Source organism: Hetaerina americana, unplaced genomic scaffold (assembly GCF_022747635.1).
Source record: "Hetaerina americana unplaced genomic scaffold, ioHetAmer1.1.p SCAF_77, whole genome shotgun sequence".
In the NCBI taxonomy this organism is placed as follows: domain Eukaryota; kingdom Metazoa; phylum Arthropoda; class Insecta; order Odonata; family Calopterygidae; genus Hetaerina; species Hetaerina americana.
In genome coordinates, this window is record NW_027287394.1 from 1,119,602 (window position 1) to 1,143,657 (window position 24,056).

Sequence of the window (24,056 nt, forward strand, 5' to 3'; positions counted from 1 at the left end):
GAATAGAGAAAAGAATATAGCCAAAGATAGTTTTCTACAGAAAAAAATCGGGATATATAATTGAAATATATTTTACAAGTACCTCCGGAGGGGGAAAGACAACAGGGAAAACATAAGAGCTTTAAAAAAGATGGTGGAACACTAATCGTTGATGATAAGGAAAAGGCTAATGCGTTTTATAATTGGTATGCAAGTGTATTTAAGGATTTTGTAACTAAAAAGAATTCTGTGGATACATCTCTGAGTCAACAAGGAGGCGAAAAAATATTAAACACAATAAGTATTAAAACGACGAGTACAGATTTTCAAAAAAATTATGAAAATGAGGTAGAATAAATCGAAAGGGCCAGATGGTGTCACAATTGACTTGCTTAAATTGGGTGGTAGTGTAGTATGAAATTACATAAATCATTTATTCAATATTACCATACACAATAACTCCCTGCCAAATGCTTGGAAGGATGCATATGTTACGCTAATGCTCAAAGGAGGATATAAGGCACTAGTTTATAATTATAGACCGGTGAGCTTGACATCAGTTGTATGCAAACTATTAGAAAAGATGATGGCTGATTATCACTGGGACTTGTGGGAAAGTGAGAATTGGTTGTATAGTCGCCAATACGGTTTTATAAAAGGGTACTCTTGCAAAACTCAGCTATTAGGGTTCTGCCAAGAAATGTTCGACTCTATGGATGCGGGAATAGAAATGGATGCTATAATAGTCGACCTGTCGAAAGCCTTTGACAAAGTTGACCACGATCGCTTATTGCTTAAGATGGGCCAATCGCCACAACACACAGATAGAAGAGTAATCTCTTGGGTCTAAAAGTTCATGGAAGGTCGAACGCAAAGGGTAAAATTAGGAGAATTATATTCTGAAAAAACAAGGGTAACATCGGGAGTCCCACAAGGAATCCTATTTGGCCCGCGCCTGTTTTTAATACATAAATGATCTCCCAGTGTATATTAATTCTCAGATAACACTCTTTGCACACGACTGTGTTATCTACAGAAAAGTTGAAAATGACAGAGACCGCGACAAACTTCAAAGGGACATTAATAAAATGGCGGATTGGATGATAAAAAATGGGATGGATATTAATGTTAGAAAATTCAAATCTATCACTTTTAGCAGTAAGGTAAATGGAAACAATAGGGGATATAAATTCTCAGAAATTATCATTCCTAGAAGTGATGCTTGTAAATACTTAGGTGTATATTTAACTAAGGACTTAGGGTGGCGGCTAAATGTGGAGTAAATTTTTAAGAAATCTTTCAAAACTCTTCATTTTGTGATGAGAAAGCTAAAAGGGAGCGTTAGAGCAACCAAGGAGAAGGCTTATCAGACCCTAGTAAGACCAATTTTAGAGAACGCTTCTTTTGTATGGGACCCTCATCAAGAAGGTCATATTAAAAAACTGGAAAGGTTGCAAAAAAAGGCTGCCCGATATGTACTGGGGAAGCATAGGAGGCTGACATGCTAGAAACGCTAGGCTGGGAACCTCTACAAACTAGAAGGAAAGTAGGCAGACTGTATGGAATGTTCCACATTCTGAAGGGGGAGAAAGCCTGGGCAGATCTTAGGAAAGAGGCGGGGAACCCAAATTTTATAGGCAGAATTGGTCACAAATTCAAGGTAAAATGCCGGGTAAATAGAACAAATAAAAAATTTCTTTTCTAAATAGAACAATTGTTGATTGGAACACCTTACCTGCTAAAATATTCGAGCCCTTTCCTAACACAGTGTATACTTTTATGAATAGATATAAGGTAAATATTTAATAATTTGATTGATGTGAGGTGTATTTTATTATAAGTAACAGCTTAATATTTTTTAATTTCTCTTTTTTTCTTGCTGACTAATGGCTGTAAATGGGCTAGGGACTCGCTTTGTTTTGTTAAAGAGATTGGTGTTTAGAAGTCCGATTATATCTATAATCTTCTGCGATTATTTGGACTTTTGTGCCACCTGACACTGTCTATGAGCACATGTGTATTTTTAATAATAATAATAATGAACACAGCTAAACTAACGATAAAAAACTGAACGGATGTAAATGGAACGTCTCTGAAATCAACTGATCTGATGGAATTGAACAGACGGAACTGATAAAAGTTAAACTAAACTGAACGAAACTTAGATGATCTGAGATGTTTGGATATGAGCTGAAAGGAACTGAACTGCTCAGAACAAAACTGAACAAAACATAACGGAATTGAACTAAACGGAAGAGATTTCAACGGCCCTGAACGGAACGCAACTGAATTGAAATGGAACTGATTGAACGGATTAAATGGAACTGAACGGAATTGAACTGATTAGAGCTGGGGTGAACCTAATAAAATGAATATATACATGAAACAGAACTGAAAAAAACTGAACTAAACTGAACGGAACATAACTGAACTGAAATGTATGGATATGAGCTGAAATGATCTGAAATGAACCGAAATAAACGATACTGAACTGCTCAGAACTGAACTGAACAAACCTTCGCGGAACTGAAATGAATGCAAGAGATCTGAACGGACTGGAACCGAACGCAACTAAACTTAAAAGGAACTGACGGAACAGAAGAAACGGAAATGAGTAAGGTTTACCTGAGTGGAACAGAACTTAGAAAACTGAAATCGACTGAACAAAACTGCCCTGAATGAACTGAATTCCACTGACCTGAACAGAACGGACGGAATACAGCTAAAAAGTACTAAACTAAACTAAAATGAACTAAAATGAAAGGTTTTAAACTGAAATGAACTCAACTCTAATTTTTTAACCTGAAAAAAATGAACTTAGCTGATCTAAATTGAACTGAACTGAACCTATCTGAACTAAAATGAAATGAACTGATCTGAACTATACGAAACTGAACTGAATGGAACTGAACTGGACAAATCTGACCTAAACGGAACAGAACGGAGCTGAACTCCACTAAACAGAACGGTACTTAACTAAAAGGAGAAAAACTGAACGGAACTTAAAGGAAGCGAACTGAGCCGAAATGACCTGTATTTCCTGTGATTAACAGAAATTAACTGAACTTCACAGAAATACACTGAACTTAACTGAAGCTAACTCAACTGAAATGACCTTAGCTTCGTTGAACTGAACTTAGAACCACTGAAGTAAACCTAACTAAATCCAAATCAAATGAAATGAAAGTAAGTAAAATTAACTAATGTGAAATGAACTGAACTGACCAGAAATCAACTGATTTGAACTGAATGGAACTTAAGATAACACGGAACAGAACTGAAATAAACTGAGCTAAAGGGAACTCAACTTAACGACACTGAACTGATTTAAAATCAACGATACTGTACTGAACTGAACTTAAATGTACTATAATGACATAAACTGACGTAAACTGAACTGGATATTGTTTAACTGAACTGAATTGAACTGATTAGAACTGAACTAAACGAAACTAAACGGAACTGAACTGAGCAGTAGAGATGTGAAGAGACGTGAACGAAACGGAACTGAACTTAAAAATAGTTAACTGAACGGAATAAACGGACTGAACGGAATTGAACTAAATTGAACGGAATTGAAAAAAATATAACTTAACTGAACCTAACTGAATTGCACGGGACTGAATTAACTTGAAATAACTGAACGGCAAAGAAGTGAACTGATTGGTATAAAGCAAACTAAAATTAACTGAATTGAAATATTTTCACCTGAACTGAACGGAACTAAACTGAACGCAACTGAATTCAATGACTTATCTGAATGGAAAAGAACTGAGCTGAACGGAACAGAACGGACAGGAACAGAAGTGAAGGAAACAGAAGAGAACTGACCCTAACGTATATAAACGGAACTGAACCACATTGAACAGGACGGAACCGACCGGAACGGAACTGATATAAACTGACGGAATCTGATCGGGACTGAACTGGTTGGAATGGAACTGAACGGATCAGAACTGTATGGAACTTAAAAAAACGGAATGGAACGGACTGGAGCTGAACTTAACCTAAAAGGGCTGAAAAATACTTAATTAAAAAGATCTGAAATGAACTGACAGGAACTTAGCTAATCGGAACTGAACTGACCTAAAATGAACTGAACTAAACGGAAATATACTCGACTGAACTGAACGAAACTTAACTAAACTGAACTGATATAAACTGATGGACGCTAAACTAAACGGAACTAACTAAATGGAACTGAGCAAAACGTAACTGAAATGAACGGTACTTAACTGATCTAAGCTGAACTGAAAGGAGCTAGTTTTATCTTAACTGAAAGGAACTGAACTGAACGGAGCTGATTTTATTTTAACTGAACGGAATTTAACTGAATTGAGCTGTACCTAATTCAACTAATATAAAATCACCTAAACTCAACGGAACAGAAAAGTACTGACCTAAATACGTTTGGTTTGGAAATGAACTTAACGGAAATGAACTGAACTGAACTGAGCTAAACTGAACTGAACTGAACAAAACTGAACTGAACTGAAATGAAATGAGCTTAACTGAACTGAACTGAAATAAACTGTGACGAACTGAATTGAGCTGACCTAACTGAACTGAACGATATGGAATGCAACTGAACTGAACTTAACTAAACTGCACTGAAATTAAGTGAATGGAACAGGACGGATTAAAACGGAACGGAACTCAACGGAGCGGACCTGAACTGAACTCAGGTTGGGTGAACAAAATAGAACTGAACGGAACTAAACTGAACGGAACTGAATTCAATGACTTATCTGAATGGAAAATAACTGAGCTGAACGGAACAGAACGGACAGGAACAGAAGTGAAGGAAACAGAAGAGAACTGACCCTAACGTATATAAACGGAACTGAACCACATTGAACAGGACGGAACCGACCGGAACGGAACTGATATAAACTGACGGAATCTGATCGGGACTGAACTGGTTGGAATGGAACTGAACGGATCAGATTTGTAGGGAACTTAAAAAAACGGAATGGAACGGACTGGAGCTGAACTTAACCTAACAGAGCTGAAAAATACTTAATTAAAAAGAACTGAAATGAACTGACAGGAACTTAGATAATCAAAACTGAACTGAACTAAACGGAAATATACTCAACTGAACTGAACGACACTTAACTAAACTTAACTGATATACACTGATCGAAGCTAAACTAAACGGAACGAACTAAATGGAACTGAGCAAAAGGTAACTGAAATGAACGGTACTTAACTGAGCTGAACTGAACTGAAAGTAGCTAGTTTTATCTTAACTGAAAGGAACTGAACTGAACGGAGCTGATTTTATCTGAACTGAACGGAATTTAACTGAATTGAGCTGTACTTAATTCAACTAATAATAAATCACCTAAACTCAACGGAACAGAACGGTACTTACCTAAATACGTTTGGTTTGGAAATGAACTTAACGGAAATGAACTGAACTGAACTGAACTGAACAAAACTGAACTGAACTGAACAAAACTGAACTGAACTGAACTGAAATGAAATGAGCTTAACTGAACTGAACTGAAATAAACTGTGACGAACTGACTTGAGCTGACCTAACTGAACTGAACGATATGGAACGCAACTGAAATGAACTTAACTAAACTGCACTGAAATTAAGTGAATGGAACAGGACGGACGGAGCGGACCTGAACTGAGCTGGGGTGAACTAAATAGAACTTATCGATACTGGTCCCTACTAAACTGAATGAATTTAGCAGAACTAAACGGAACTTAATTAAAGGAAAGTAACTTAACTGAAGAAAACTGAACTAATTTAATTTGAACTTAACTAACCTTAACTGAACTGTGCGGTACTGAACTGTGCTGTACTCAACTTAACTGAGGTTAAATGAACTAAACAGAACTGAATTTGTCTAAAATTAAATAAACTTCCTTAAACTCAACTGACCAAAAATGAAATGAAATGATATGAACTGATCTGAATTGAAAAACAAACGAATTTAATTGAAATGAACTGACCTGAGCTGATCGAAACTTAATAGAACTTAACGGAACTGAACTGAACAGACAAGAACAAAACGAAACAGAGCGGAAAGTAACAATAAAGCACTTAACTGAATTGAACTGACTGGAACTGAACTGACCGAAACCAAACTGAAATAAACCTGACTTTAATGGTGAAATGAACTGAACTGAACAAGACGGAACTTAACTTAACAGAATTGAACTGAACAGCACGGAGGTGATTTGAATAAAATTAACGGAACTATAAAAAAAGATCTGATCGCAATTGGATTAATTTCAACAAAACCAAACTAAACTGAACTTAACTGGACTAACCAGAATGGAACAGAAGTTGACCGACCTTAAATGAAATGAACTGAACTGAACGGAACTAGGTTGAACTAAAATGAAATACCGGAACTGAACTGAATTTACTTGAATGGACCTGAACTCAATGAAATGAACTTAACGTAACTCATTGGAACTGAAATGAACTGAACTGAAATGAACTGTCCTAGGCTGTACTTAACAGGTCTAAACTAATTTACACTGAAGGAACTGAACTGAACTGAGTTTTACTTAACTCAACTGAACTTAATGGATTTTAACTGAATTTAAAACAACTGACGTAAACTGAACTAAACCAAAATAAAATTAAATAACATTAGTTAAATTTAACTAAAGTGAAATTAACTGAACTCAACTGAAATCATCTGATTTGAATTGAATGGCACTGAAATGAACTGAACAGAACGAAATTGTTTCAAACTGAACTTAAATATTCTGAATTGTACTGAACTAAATTGAACTGAACAGAACTAAAGAACTAAAGTGAACTAAACTAAACTAAACTAAACGGAACTGAAATGAACCTAAATCAATTGACATGAACTTACCTGAAATAAAATGAAATTAAGTAACTTGAAATGAACTAAAGAGAAATAAACTGAACTGAACAAGAATAAAGTGAACGATACTGAATGGAACTGATCAGAAGTATGCGGCGATTAAATGAACTGAAAGGAACTGAACTTAACCCAACTGAGCGGAACTGAACGAAACTGAATTAAACTGAACAGATTGGAACTAAATGGACGGAGGGAACGGAACTAAACTGAAGTAAATTTACCAGATCTGAAGTGAAGTTAACGGAACTGAAAGAAACTGAACGAAATTAAACTGACCTGAACTGAACATAATCGAACCAAACGGAACAGACCTGAAATAAACTGAGTTAATGAAAACTGAACTGAACGAAACTGAACTGCGTTAAAATAAACGGAACTGTACTGAACTGAACTGAACTTAACTGACCGGCACTAACCTGATATGAACAGAAATGACATAAGCTGACGTGAACTGAACTGAACGGATTTTAACATACTGATTTACTTTACCGGTTCTAGATACTAACTGAACTGACCTAAATACCTTTGGTTTGGAAATGAACATAACGGAAATGAACTGAACTGAACTGAAATGAAATGAGCCTAACTGAACTGAACTGAAATAAACTGTGATGAACTGAATTGAGCTGACCTAACTGAACTAAACCACATGGAACGCAACTGAACTTAACCTAACTAAACTGCACTGAAATTAAGTGAATGGAACAGGACGGATAAAAAAGGAACGGAACTCAACGAAGCGGACCTGAATTGAACTGATCTGGGCTGAACAAAACTAAACTGATTGGAACTGAACTGAGCTGAACGGTAATGAACGAATATAAATGAACCTAACAAAACTAAACTGAATTTGGCAGTGCTAAACTTAACTGCAATAAATTGAGCAAAACTGAAATGAACTAAAAAAACTGAACTAAATTAAACTTAACTCAAAAGAGCTGAATTTAACCGATTTTTAATAAAACTGACCAAAACATAACGAAACTAAAAAGAAATGAAATGAAAGTTACTAAACTTAAATGAAGTAAAATGAACTGATGTGAACTGAACTGAACTAATTTCAACTGAAGGGAACTGAACTGAACGAAACTGTTTGGGTCTGAACTGAATTGAAATGAAATCAGCAGAAGGAAAGGAGCTAAACTAAACTTAACTGAATCAAATTAAATGGAACTTAACTGACCTGAACTGCACTGAAGTAAAATGAAATGAAATGAAATTAACTGAAATGAACTTAACTCTACTAACATTAACTGGACAATACTGAACTTAACGGTACTGTGCATGGCGCAATAAGAGTGAACAGAACTGGATGAAACTAAACTGAACGACACGGAACGGAAATGAAGGAAACGGTATTGAATTCTGCTGAAGTAAACCGAACTGAACTTAATTCAACGGAACTGAACGGAACTGACCAAAAATTTTCCTGAACTGATATGACGTAAACTAACATAAACTGTGTTGAACTGAGTTTAACTAAACGGAACAGAACTGGAGGGAGCTAAAATAAACGGTAGTGAACTCCACTGAACTTATCGAACTGAACAAAAGGAACTGAAAAAATTCAACTGAACCGAACGAAACTTAACTAAACAGAAAAGTTTAATTATAAGCCGTAATTCACTGAACTGAACTGAATTAAACCATGCTGAACTGCTCAGAAATGACCTGAACAAAACTTAATGAACTGAACCGAAGGAAAGAGATTTGAACAGAAAAGAACGGGACGCACCTGTGCTGGAAAGGAACTCACTGAACGGAACAAATGGAACTTAAGTATTGAACTTAGTAGAGAAGAACTGAGAAAAACTAAACTGACCTGGACTGAATTTTACTGTATATGAATGAACAAAGTTAACTGAACGAAATGCAACTAAAGTGAACTGAACGGAACGGAACTGGGTTGAACTAAACTGAAATGAACTCAACGGAACTAAAATGAACCACACTGAGCTGAAATAAAATGTACTGTGCTTTACTTTACAGAAATGCACTAAACTAAATTTAAGGTAACTGAAGAGCTGAGAACATAACTCAACTGAACTAAAATTATCGCAACTGAACTGAACTAAAAAACTGATGTTAAATGAACTAAACCAAAATATAATGAAATGAAAGCAAATGAAATTAACTAAAGTGAAGTGAACTGAATTGTACTAAAATCAACGGATTTGAACTGAATGGAACTGAAGTCAACTGAACCGAATGAAACTGATGGAAACTGAACTGAACTGTACTGAACTGAACTACAAAGTGCTGAAGAGAACTGAAAGGAACTAAAGTGAACTGACCTTGACTAAACGGAACTAAACTGAAATGAAATACATTTGTCTATGCTAACCTAAATTAAAATGACTGAAATTAAATGAACTCAACTTAAGTAAAATTAACTGAAATGAACTGAACCTAAATGAAGTACCTGAAGAATACTGGAAAAAAAGAAAGAGGATATGCGCAGGATAACTGAACTAAATCATACTGAACGGAATTGAACGGATATATGCGGATGTTTATTGAAATGAACGGAACCTAACTGAACGGAAATAAAGTGAACGTAACGGAACTGCGCAGAACTGAATGGAACTGATTTAAACTGAACGAAATGCAAGTAAACGGTACTGAACGGAACTGAATGGAATGGAATTAAACTGAACTAAATAGACCTGAATTGAACTGAAATGAACGGAACTGAACCGATCTGAACTAAATTGAAATTAACTGAACTGAACATAATCGATCAAATGGGAAGAGAACTGAACTTTAAGGTTAAGGGAACTAAATTGAACGAAACTGAACTGAGTGAAAATGAACTCAAATGTACTTACTTGAACTGACCTGAACTGACCTAAACTGACCTAAACTGACCTGAACTGACCTAAACTGACCTGAACTGACCTGAACTGACCTGAACTGACCTGAACTGAACTGAACTGACCTGAACTGACCTGAACTGACCTGAACTGACCTGACCTGACCTGACCTGAACTGACCTGAACTGACCTGAACTGACCTGAACTGACCTGAACTGACCTGAACTGACCTGACCTGACCTGACCTGAACTGACCTGAACTGACCTGACCTGAACTGACCTGAACTGACCTGAACTGACCTGACCTGACCTGACCTGAACTGACCTGAACTGACCTGACCTGAACTGACCTGAACTGACCTGAACTGACCTGAACTGACATGAACTGACCTGAACTGACCTGAACTGACCTGAACTGACCTGAACTGACCTGAACTGACCTGTACTGACCTGAACTGACCTGAACTGACCTGAACTGACCTGAACTGACCTGAAATAACCTGAACTGACCTGAACTAACGTGAACTAACGTGAACTGACCTGAACTGACCTGAACTGACCTGAACTGACCTGAACTGACCTGAACTGACCTGAACTGACCTGAACTGACCTGAACTGACCTGACCTGACCTGAACTGACCTGAACTGACCTGACCTGACCTGAACTGACCTGAACTGACCTGAACTGACCTGAACTGACCTGAACTGACCTGAACTGACCTGAACTGACCTGAACTGACCTGAACTGACCTGAACTGACCTGAACTGACCTGAACTGACCTGAACTGACCTGAACTGACCTGAACTGACCTGAAATTGCCTGAAATGGCCTGAAAAGACCTGAATTTAACTGAAATGACCACACTTAACTTAAACTGGACTGAACGCATTTAACTTTAACTAAATTGAACTAATTAGAACTGACTAAAACTTAACGACACATATCTGAACGGAATGGAAGTGAACCTTAAAGGAACTTACGGAACGGCACAAACGCATTGAACTGATCGGAACTAAGTTGAACAGAACTGATAAAAACTTAACTGAACTGTAATTATCTGAATTGCACTCTACTGAACTGGACTGAAGTGAACTAAACGGTACGCAACTAAACCGAATAGTATAAGACTATACTTAACTTTACTGAATTGAAATATTTTTAACAAAAACTAATTCAAATGCAATAAAAATACGTGAACAAAAAAGAACTTTACTGATCTGAAATAAACTGAACTGTTCTAAAATAAACTGAATTTAAATGAACTGAACTAATTCAAAATGAACTGACTTAAAATGAACTATACTGAAAGGAACAAACCTGAAAGGAACTGATTTTAACGGAACTTACCAAAAGGAAACAGAACGGAACTAACCTCAACGGAAAGGAACGGAAGTGAACAAAACGGAAGGAAACTGACCTAAACAGATATTATTATTATTATAAATACACATGTGCTAATAGACGCTGTCAGGTGGCACACAAGTCCCAAACAATTGCAAAATATAATACATAAAACCAGACAAACACAGATCTCTTTAACAAAACAAGTGAATCCCCATCCCATTTACAACCATTAACCAGCAAGAAAAAAAAAGATACATAAAAAAAAATTAAGCTATAACATATAATACCATACACCACACATAAATCAAATTTTTACATATATACCTTACATCTATTCTTAAAAGTATACACTCTGTTAGGAATGGACTCGAATATTTTTGCAGGTAAAGTGTTCCACTCAACAATTGTTCTATTTAGAAATGAAAATTTTTTTTTATTTGTCCTCTGTGCCCGGCATTCTATCTTAAATTTGTGATCATTTCTGCCTATAAAATTTGGGTTCCCCGCCTCTTTCCTAAGATCTGCCCAAGCTTTCTCCCCTTTCAAAATTCGGAACATTCCACAAAGTCTGCTTACTTTTCTTCTAGATTCTAGAGGTTCCCAGCCCAGCGTTTCTAGCATGTCAGACACACTCTCCATCCTCCTATGCTTCCCCAGTACATATCGGGCAGCCTTTCTTTGCACCTTTTCCAGTTTTTTAATATGACCTTCTTTATGAGGGTCCCATACAAGTGAAGCGTATTCTAAAATTGGTCTTACTAGGGTCTGATAAGCCTTCTCCTTGGTTGCTCTAACGCTCCCTTTTAGGTTTCTCATTACCCAATGAAGAGTTTTGAAAGCTTTCTTATAGATGTACTCCACATTTAGCCCCCACCCTAAGTCCTTAGTTAAATATACACCTAAGTATTTGACAGTATCACTTCTAGGAATGACATTTTCTGAGAATTTATATTCCCTATGGTTTCCATTTACCTTATTGCTAAAAGTGATGGATTTGCATTTGTTAACATTAATATCCATCCCATTTTTTATCACCCAATCAGCCATTTTATTAATGTCCCTCTGAAGTTTGTCACGGTCTCTGTCATTTTCGACTTTTCTGTAGATAACACAGTCGTGTGCAAAGAGTGTTATCTGAGAATTAATATACACTGGGAGATCATTTATGTATTAAAAACAGGCGCGGGCCAAATAGGATTCCTTATGGGACTCCCGATGTTACCCTTGTTTTTTCAGAATATAATTCTCCTAATTTTACCCTTTGCGTTCGACCTTCCATGAACTTTTAGACCCAAGAGATTACTCTTCTATCTGTGTGTAGTGGCGATTGGCCCATCTTAAGCACTAAGCGATCGTGGTCAACTTTGTCAAAGGCTTTCGACAGGTCGACTATTATAGCATCCATTTCTATTCCCGCATCCATAGAGTCGAACATTTCTTGGCAGAACCCTAATAGCTGAGTTTTGCAAGAGTACCCTTTTATAAAACCGTATTGGCGACTATACAACCAATTCTCACTTTCCCACAAGTCCCAGTGATAATCAGCCATCATCTTTTCTAATAGTTTGCATACAACTGATGTCAAGCTCACCGGTCTATAATTATCAACTAGTGCCTTATATCCTCCTTTGAGCATTGGCGTAACATATGCATCCTTCCAAGCATTTGGCAGGGAATTATTGTGTATGGTAACATTGAATAAATGATTTATGTAATTTCATACTACACTACCACCCAATTTAAGCAAGTCAATTGTGACACCATCTGGCCCTTTCGATTTATTCTACCTCATTTTCATAATTTTTTTGAAAATCTGTACTCGTCGTTTTAATACTTATGGTGTTTAATATTTTTTCGCCTCCTTGTTGACTCAGAGATGTATCCACAGAATTCTTTTTAGTTACAAAATCCTTAAATACACTTGCATACCAATTATAAAACGCATTAGCCTTTTCCTTATCATCAACGATTAGTGTTCCACCATCTTTTTTAAAGCTCTTATGTTTTCCCTGTTGTCTTTCCCCCTCCGGAGGTACTTGTAAAATATATTTCAATTATATATCCCGATTTTTTTCTGTAGAAAACTATCTTTGGCTATATTCTTTTCTCTATTCAATTCATGAACTTATTTTTTGTAAACTTTGAGCCATCATGAGCTCTCGTTCCGTTTTTTGTAAATCACTTCTAAGTTAGTTCACTTCAATTCAGTACAGTTTAGTTACTTTGCATTTTGTTACTTTTGTTACTTGTAAAATTTATTTCCATTATCTATCCCGATTATTTTCTGTAGAAAACTATCTTTGGCTATTTTCTTTTCTCTATTCAATTCACGAACTAATTTTTTGTAAATTATGAGCCATTCCGAGCTCTCGTTCCGTTTTTTGTGAATCACTCTCAGTTTTTTCTTCAAGGATCTAATTTTGCGGTTGTAGAATTCTGGATCAGTATTTTCTTTAAGAATTTTTTTCGGGACAAATTTATTTAATCCCTCCTCCATTATCCCCTTAAATGTTTTCCAGATTTCTTCTACATTCTGCCCACCACTTACCCATTTTGAATATATTTCCCTTAAAAAGGTCTGTAACCCTTCCCTGTCACCCCGTTTATATTGCCAAACTATCTTTTTGTTTACTAGCCCCTTATACTGAGCCCTCTCCCAGTTTAGATATATACGCACAGCTGAATGGTCACTTATTCCCGGAAGGACATCGACTTCCCCTACCCACTTTTTCGGTCTCACAAGTATGACGTCGAGGATGTTTCCCCCGCGCGTGGGTTTTTCCACCATCTGTACAAAACCCTCCTCGTTTATAAGACGACTAACGATTTCTTGGGCCTTCCCACCCCCCACCGTGACCTCGTCTGCCGACCATTGAATACCTGGAAGGTTCAAGTCCCCCGCTATGAGGGTGTGATCCTCAGGGTTAGCCGAGCATATGTCTGCTAATACCTCGACTGCGTACATCCCTTCGTTGGGGCTTCTGTACGTAGCAACTATTTTTAAAATTTTCCCTCCATTCCTACCTTTAACATGAACACACATCATCTCACAATCATCTCTTTCCCATTCCAATGTACTTATTAGGTTTTTATCTACACAAATAAATATCCCCCCTCCACGACCATCCCTATCCCTTCTGTAAACTGACAAATTTTGGGGAAAAATCTCGTTTGACATAATATGATCACTTAGCCACGACTCCCTACCTATCACAATATCCGGATTACATGCATCAACTAACGTCTCGAAATGGCATACTTTATTTAGAATACTTCGGCAGTTTACCTGCAAAACTATTAAGCCCTTACCTTCCTTTCCTTCGGTATTGCGAGGTCCACCTCTTGTGCCCATTACAGGTTTCCCTGCTCACTGAGCTTTAGTGCGACATTTATAAACAGATTTGACAAAACCAGGGATCCCTTCCTGTTTAAATGCACTCCATCGCGGCCCAAGTGTCTATCACCGACCCAACAATTCGGGTCCACAAATGTCAGACTTTGTTGCACGCAAACCCACTCTATTCCTTCGTTGATGGCGTCAATTTTCTTCCAATGTATGTCCCTTCTACGAAGAATTCCACTAATAACAATTTGAGCACTTTTGAACTTATTTTTGGCCGAGGTCGCCAAATCCCAAATAAAACCGATTAGATGGTCTTCTGACTTAGCACCTTTTACGTCATTTGTCCCTACGTGAATTATGACAACACTTTCATCACCATCACTAGCCATATTAGCTATTTTATTGTCCAATTGTTCCACTCTTATCCCCGGAAAACACTGAACGCCTCCATTGATACAATCGCCACAATCTCCAACGAAACGTATTATGGAATCACCAAATATTTTCACTTTGGGTGGCCCTGGATCACCAAGAGACCTCTTCTCCCTTGACACTATGACCTCCCTCATCGGAAGCACTTCCCTCTTCGGTCTCACGTTTATCCTATCCTTCCTTCCATCTCCTCGCTTCTTTGGCTGCTCTCTCCGTAGGATGCTTTCCCGTATTCGTCCAGCCCGATCGGCATCCGCGTCACATGAGCTTGTTCCACTTCTGGTCGGCCTTAAATCTTCCGGTTTCCTCTTATCACACCTTCGGACAAAGTGGAGATCATCTTCGATTTGCTGTTTCACCCGCCGCCTCATCTCTGTTAATGATGCTTTCAGTTCCTCATTTTCAGCGGAAAGACTGAAAATTGTCTTACGAGCGATGTTTAAATCCGCTTGCAGCTTTTCAATTCCCTCCTCTTTTTCTTCTAAACCTCTTCGATTCTTCTGACTTTCACACTTACTGCACTGCCAATTATCACTCACGCAATCCTCCAGTTTACTCTTAGAGCAATTAAAGTGGTAACAAGAGCAACATCCACTACACTGGACCTCATTTCTCAATTTTCTACGGCAAATAATACACTTTACATCCACCGCCATGCCCTTTCCCATTTCGCCCAAGGGAGTTTGCCTTCTAGCGGTCACTAATCCTCTCGAGCGGTCGCTAATAAGCTGCTTGAAAACACGTCTGTCTCCCTTGAGGGTCCGTGAGTGAGTGGGATTAACAGTATTGAACTGCATTGAACTGAATGGAACCTATCGGAACTAAACTGAACTGAACTGTACGGATCGTAAAAGAACGGAATGTACCCGAAAGGAACTGAACTTAACCTGAGAGAACTGAACTGAAAAGAACTGAAATGAACTTACATGAACTGAACTGAAATGAACTGAACTTACATGAACTGAACTCAATTTAGCTTAAAAATACTAAACTGAACTGAACCGAAATAACCGGATGTAAAATGATCGAAATTTAACTGAACGGAAAGAAACTTAACGGAATCGAGCAAAACGCAACTGAAATGAGCTGTACTGAAATAAACGGAGCTTAACTGAACTAAACCGATATGAAATGATATGAACTAAATTGAACTGAATTTAATTGAAATGAACAGAAATGATTTAAACTGAACTGCACTAAACAGAAGATATGAGAATTATACTGAACGGAACCGAACTGAACTGAATGGAACTGATCTGAGCTACACTTATTTAAACTGAAATGAAAGTAAAAAATACTGAACGGAATGCAACAGAATTGACCTAAACGGATTTCTTTGAAAATGAACTCAAGGAATTTGAATAGAATGGGATGGGAACCGAACGGAAATAAAATAAACTAAACTTGACTGAACTGAGTTGAACTGAACTGAACTAAACTGAAATTATTTGAGCTAAAATGAACTTAATTGCACTGAGATGAATTACACTGAACTGAAATCATCTAAACACTACCGAGCTTAACTGAGCTGAACCAAACTCTACTGAAATGAACTGAACGGGACGGAGTGGAACTAAAATTAGCTTGAATGAATTGAGTGAACGGAAACGGAACTGAATAGAAAGGAACGGAACTCAACGGATCTGATCTGAACTGACCTGTTCTATTGTGTAGGGTACAGTACTGAACTGAACAGGAATGAACCTAACTGTACTGAACAGAATTGAACTTACCTGAACTAAACTGAACTGAACTGCATTTAACAGAATGGAACTGTATTAAACAGAACTGAGATGAACGGATTTGAAAGGAACTGAACTGAACGGAAAAAAGCTGACTGAATTGAACGAAACTAAACTAAATTTGTTCGTTCGCAGGTTTCCTCGGCGATGAGTAGGTGATTTCCACATTTTTCGTGCTGCGTCCGCGTATGTCGTTTAAATCCACAACAGTTTCGCAAGCTATCCTGCTGGCGTCCTCAGGTCAAGGAACAGCCTTGGCCTGAGGACGCCAGCAGGATAGCTTGCGAAACTGTTGTGGATTTAAACGACATACGCGGACGCAGCACGAAAAATGTGGAAATCACCTAAACTAAATTTAACGGAACTGAACCGAACTGAACTCAACTGAACTGAAATGAACGGAACAGAAATGAAAAGCACTGAACTGAACAGGATTGAATTAAACCGAACGGCACTTAACTGATCTTAACTGAACTAAATGGAACTGGGGTGAACTAAATTGAACTGATCCGTACTGGGCGGAACATAACTGAACGAATTCATTTCAACTTAACTGAGTTGAACTGAACGCAACTTAACTGAGCTTACCAAAACTGAACTAATTTAAAATATTATAAACTAACCTGAACTGAACTAAACTGTGCCATACTTTACTCTACAGTACTGAACTGAACTTAAATTAAATACGTAACTGAACTGAACTAAACTTAAATCAACTTACTTGAATTCAGTTGAAGTAACATGAAATGAAATAAAATGAACAACCAACGTAAATGAACTGAAATGAATTGAACTGAAGTGGACTGTTGTGAACTGAAATGAACAGCACAATACTGAACGGGACTGAGCCGTAAGTAACAAAAATGAAACGTAACTGAAATGAAATGACCTGAAGGAACTAAATGGAATGGAACTGAACTTAACTTATTGAAACTGATATGACCAAAATTGGACCGTAGTTATCTTAAAAATCCTGAACTTTTAGGGACGGAACTTATCGGGATAGAAGTAATACACCTCAACTAAATTTTGCACTGAATTACAAGGAAATAACCAGATTTAACCTGAACTGAACGGAACTGGGTCGGAACTGGGGTGAACCAGATGGAACTGAAAGAAACTAAACTATACGGAACAGAACTGAACGGAATTGAAAGGAACGGAAAAGAATGGAACAGACGGACCTTTAAAACGAAACTGATAGGAATTGAACTCATTTGAACGGAACTAAACTAAACTGAATTGAACTGAGTAAAACGCGATTGAAAATAACTGGACTGAACTGAACATATCTTGAGGGAATTAAACTGAATGAAAATATTTAAAACGAAAGTGAGCTGAATGGAACGGCTGGAACGCAAAACTCAAAACTGGTAGGAACTGACCTAATTGAACAAAACTGAACTAAACTGATCAGTACGGGACTGCACTGAACTAAACTAAACTGACTTGAAATAAAATAATATGAATAGAACGAAAATTAACTGAAGGAAAATGGGTCGAACAAAACTGAATTGAACAGAAATGAACTGAGCTAAATGGAACTGAATCTAACTAAAATGAACTAAACGGAACTGAAATGAACCTAACAGAAAAGAACTAATATGTACAACACAAAATTAAACTAAAATAACTTAACCACAATGAAAGGAACTGAACTGATCTGAACATAAATGTGCTTAAATCAACTAACCTCAATGAAACTTAATTTAAATAAAAGGATATGGAATAAAAGGAACTTAAGTTAATTGAAATGAACTGAACAGATCTTTAGTCAACTTCAATTAATTGAGCGGAACTTAAGTAAACTGAAGAAAATTGATCAGAACTGAACTGAACTAAACTGAACTGAATGGTACTGAAATGAATTGAACTGAACGGAAATGAACAGAACTGAACGGAGCTAAGTGGAACTAATCTGAACGAAACTGAACTGATTTAAACCTAACGAAACTGTACTGAACTAACCTGAACTAAACTGACCTGCAATGTTCTGAAACGACAAACTAACGCAAACTGAGCTTAACAGAATGGAACTGAACTGATTTGAACTGATCAGATTTGAACTGAACTAAACTCATCTGAAGTGAAAAGAAAAAACTGAAATGATCGGAATTTAACTGATTTGGACGGAACCAAACGAAACTGAACTGAAATGAACCTAATATACTTTAACTAAATTTAACATAACTTAAATTAAGTAAACGGAACTGAACTGAATTAAACTGAATGGAGCTAAACGGAACAAAGCGGATATGAAATGAATTGAACAAAACGGATGACTACGGAAGGTATCTTAACTATACTGAACGGAACTGAATTTACCTAAACTGAACTGAACCGAACAGAACTGAACTAAGCTTAACGTAAGCGAACTAAACTGCACTTTACTGTGCGGAAATATAATAAACTTAACTGAACTGAACGGAACTTAGCGGAACTGAAAGGAACCCAACTGGACGGAACTACGCTGCATTGAGCTCAAAGTCACTGAAATATTTTTAAGTGAACTGAAATGAACTTAACTTGAACTGAAATGAACTGAAACAAACTGTAGTGAACTGAACTAAGGGGAAGTGAACTGAACAGAACTGAAAGGAAATGAACTTATCGGAACCAAACTGAACGGAACGGAATTGAACTGAATGGAACTGAAAGAACTGAGAAAACGGAACTGATCGGAATTGTACGTGTTTGAATGGAACTGTACTTCACTGAACGGGAAGAACTGGACCGCACTGAATTGAACTAAACTTATCTCCACGGAACTGGGTTGAACTAAACTGAATGAAACAGAACTGAATTTAACTGAGCTGAAGGGAAGTGAAAAAACTAAAATGAACCGAACTAAACGAAACTGAACTAAACTATGCTAAACTAAACTGAAATGCACTGAAAAAAACTTAAATGGACTTAATAACTAAACTAAATGGAACTAAACTCAATTTAACCCTATTGAACTGAACTAATATACTGACCGGAACCAAAAGAAACTGAAACGAAATGAAATGAAAGTTACTAAACTTAAGGAATGTGAAATAAACTGATTTGAACTATAGTAAACTGATTTGAAATGAACGGAAAAGAACAGAACCGAAGCGAATGAAACTGTTTCGAACTGAAGTGAACCGAGTGGAAATGCAATAGGCTGAAGGAAAAGGAACTAAACGAAACTGAACTGTATTGAACAAAACGAAACTAAACTAAAATGAACTTAAATAAACTGACTTGAACTGAACTGAAGTAAAATGAAATCAAAGAATTCAACTGATACAAAATGAAATGACCTGAAATCAACTGAATTGAACCAAACTGAACTGATATAAACTGAAGAATACTGAACTGAAAGGAACAGAACAGACTCGAAAAAGAGTGAAAAGAACTGAATGGAACTGACCTGAACGACACGAAACAGAGCTGAACTCAACAAAACTGAACGGCACTGATGTAAGCTGCACGGATAGGATCTGAACTCTACCGTAGTACACCAATATTAACTTAAATAAACGGAACTGAACAGAACTGACCTATAATTAACTGAACTGAAATGACTTTAGCTTACCTAAACTCTACTGAAGTAAATTGAGCTACACGGCAGTGAACAGAACTGAATTGAAGTGTACGAATGGAAACTGAAATCTGCTAAAGTAAACCGATCTGAACTTAAATAAATGGAACTGAACGGAACTGACTTAAACTGAATGGGACTGAGATGACATAAACTAACCTTAACTGTACTGAAAAAAAATTTCACTGAATGGAATTTAACAAAACTGAACTAAACAGAACAGAACTGGACGTTGGAGAACGGAACGGTACTGATTTTTGAACTGAACTTATGGAACTGAAAAACCGGAACTATTAAAAATTAAACTGAACTAAACAAAATTCTTTGAACTGAATTGTTTGGATATGACCTGAAATTCACTTAACTATATTAAACGATACTTAACTGCTCAGAACTGAACAGATAAACTTAGCAAAAAATAGAACTTAGCAGAATTAAAATAAACTTTACAGTACTAAAATGAAAGGATTTGAACTGAACTAAGTTCAACTTAAATTGAATGTCCTGAACAAAACTGAACTTGACTGATCTAAACTGAACTGATCATAACTGAACCAAATTGAAATAAACGGAACTGAACGAAACGGAACCTAACTGATCGGATCCGAAATCAACCGAACTGAGCTGAAATGAACTACTCTGCTCCTCTTAACAGAAATGAACTGAACTACACGGAAATTAACTGAACTTAACTGAATTGAACAAAACTCAACCGAACTGAGCTATACTGAAACAAAATAAAATGAAATGAAATTGACTTTACTTAACTTAAAAGAAATGAACTGAACTGAACGAAACTGATTTGAACTGAATGGAACTGAAGTTAACTGGACCTAACGAAAATGGTTTGAACCGAACTCAACTGCTCTGTATTAAACTAAACTGAACTAAAAAGACCTGAACCAATCTGAAATGAACTAAAGTTAATTAAACTAAACGGAACTGAACTGAAACTAAATCAATTTACCTAAACTAACCTGAAGAAAAATGAAATGATATTAAATGAAATTAACTGTAATGAACCGGACAGAACTGAAGTAACCTGAGTATTGCTGAACAAAACAGAACGGAAATATGAATAGATGAACTGAACTGAACGATACTAAACGGAACTGAACGGAAATATGCGAAGATTACCTAAAATGGACGAAACTAAATCAACGGAAAAACTGAACTTAACTGAAATAAACGGAGCTGAACGGAACTGATTAAAACTGAATGGAACGGAACTAAACTGAACTAAATTGACCTGAACAGAACTGAATTGAACGGAAGTAAAGGCACATGAACTAAATTCAACTGAACTGAATAAAACATAATCCAACTAAACTGAACAGAACTGAAATATACTGAGCTCCAGGGGACATAACTGGATGAAACTGAACTTAGTTAAAATGAACGGAACTGTTGTGAACTGTGCTGAACTGACATGAAATCAACTGAAATGTTATAAACTAACGTAAACCGAACTGAACGGATTTTTACAAAATTGAATTGAACTGATTTGAACTGAACTAAAAAACACTTAACGAAACTGAACTGAACGGTAGAGATCAGAAAAGAACTATACGGAACAGACCTGAGTTTAATAGGAACTGACGGAACGGATCCAACGGACTGAACAGAATTTAATTAAAATGACCACCACTGAAAAAAACTGAATTGAACTTTACTTAATTGACGAAATGAACTGGACTGAAGTGAACTGAACGGGTCGGACGTGAACTGAATAGTACTAGACTAAATTAAAATTAACTGAATTGAAATATTTTGAATTGAAAATAACTTCACAGAAATGAAAATACGTGAATAAAGCTGAAGAGAACTGAATTTAATGGAACTGACCTGAACGAAACAGATGGGAAGTTAACTTAACGGAACGGAACGGAAGTGAACCAATCAAAAGGAAACTGACCTAAACAGAAACTAAACGGAAATGAACTCAATTGAACTGAAAGGGACAGAACGGAACTAAACTGAACTGAACTGTACTTTATTGTACAAATAAGAACGGAATGGAACGGAACTGTACTAAACTTAACCAAACAGACTAAAGTGTACTGAACTGAAAAGAACTGAAATGAAGTGACATGAACTGAACAGAATTGAGTCGTTATCTGAGCGAAACTGTTTGGAACGGAAGTGAACTGAACAGAACTGACACACGTGAAAAAACGAAACTGATCGGATTTCAACTGATTTGAACGGAGCTTAACTAAACTGAACAAAGCGCGACTTAACTGAACTGCAATGAAATTAACTAACCTAAACCAAGTGAAACTAATCCGAACAGAATTGGGTGGAACTAAACTGAAATTAGTGGAAATGAACTGAGCAATATGGAACTGTACGGAACTGTATTTAACTTACCTTAACCTACCAGAGCTGAAATAACCTAAACTTAAATGAAATATAATGAACTGAACTTAACTTAAGTGAAATGAACTGAACATAAATCAACTGATTTCTACTGAAGGTTACCAAACCAAACTGAACTGAAATGCTTTGAAAAACTTAAATAAACTGAACTGAAATTAACTTCATTTGACTGAAAAAACTGAATTGGAATCCCATAAAAGGAGCTTAAATAAACTTAGCTGAAATGAACCGAAGTAAACTAAACTGAATTAAAGTGATTTGAACGGAAATAAGTTAAACTGAACTGAATTGAACTAAACGTACCTAAACGTAACTGAATGGAACGGATCTTATCAGAATAAATCTAAATGGAACGGAACGGACCGGAAGAGAACGTAATGGAACCGAACTTAACTGAACGGAATTGTACTGACCTATACTTAACTGAACTGAACCGAACCGAACGTAACTCAGCTATGCTGAACAAATCTGGATTCCTTATTGAACTAAACTTAACTGAACAGAACTTAAATCAACCTCCTTGAATTCAATTGAAGTAAAAGGAAGTCAATAAAATTAACTGAAATGAATTGAACTGAAGTAAACTGAACTGAACTGAACGAAACCAACTAGAACTGAACGGAAATGAACTGATCGGGACTGAAGCGAACGTGACAAAAATGAACGTAAATTAATTTTACCGAGCTTAACCCGAACTGAACTGAATGTAACAGAACTGATGTGAACTAAACTAAACGAAACTGAAATAACCTAAACCGAACAGAACATTCCTAACCCGAACGGAACTGAAAAAACGGACGGAAAATGAATTGTGCTGAACGGGACTATATGAACTAAACTGAACTGAACTGAACCAAATGGAACTAAATGAAGCTGAATTGAACTGAACCAAACTGCATTGATATAAAGAAATTGAAGAAAACTTTCCTGAACTAAACGGAACGGGTCTGAATTGAAATTTATTCAACTGAACTAAATTGAACTGCGCTTAACTGTACTGAAATGAAATGCCATGATGTGAACTGGAAGGAACTGAAATGAACGGCACTGGAGAGAAATGAATTGAACGGAAAAAACTTCATTGTAAGTTATTAAAACGGAAGTAAGCTTAATGCAACAGACGAGACTCAAAAAACGGAACTGATAGGAATGGAACTGATTTAAACTGAACTGCAATAAACTGTACTGAAGTAAAATGAAATAAAATAAACTGAACTGATTTAACAGAACTGAACAGAAATGAATCAACTGAACGAAACGGAAGGTAGCTGAACGTAACTGAACTAAAAGGAACGAAGTTAAGTTGAATTTAGCGGAACGTTCCTGTATGAACGGAACTGAAGTAATAGAACTAAACTGAATTGAACGGAACTGACCGGAATGAACCAAACTGAATGAAACTAAACGGAAAGGAAGGAAACTTAACAGAACGGAACGGAAATGAACTGAACTGAAATGAATTGAGATGACAAAAGTGAACGGAATTTAACTCACCTGAACTGTTCAAAATGGAACTGCTAGGAAAAAAACTCAACTGAACTAAACTTAACTGAACTCAACTGGGCAAAACTGACCTGATCTGGCTTGAGCTT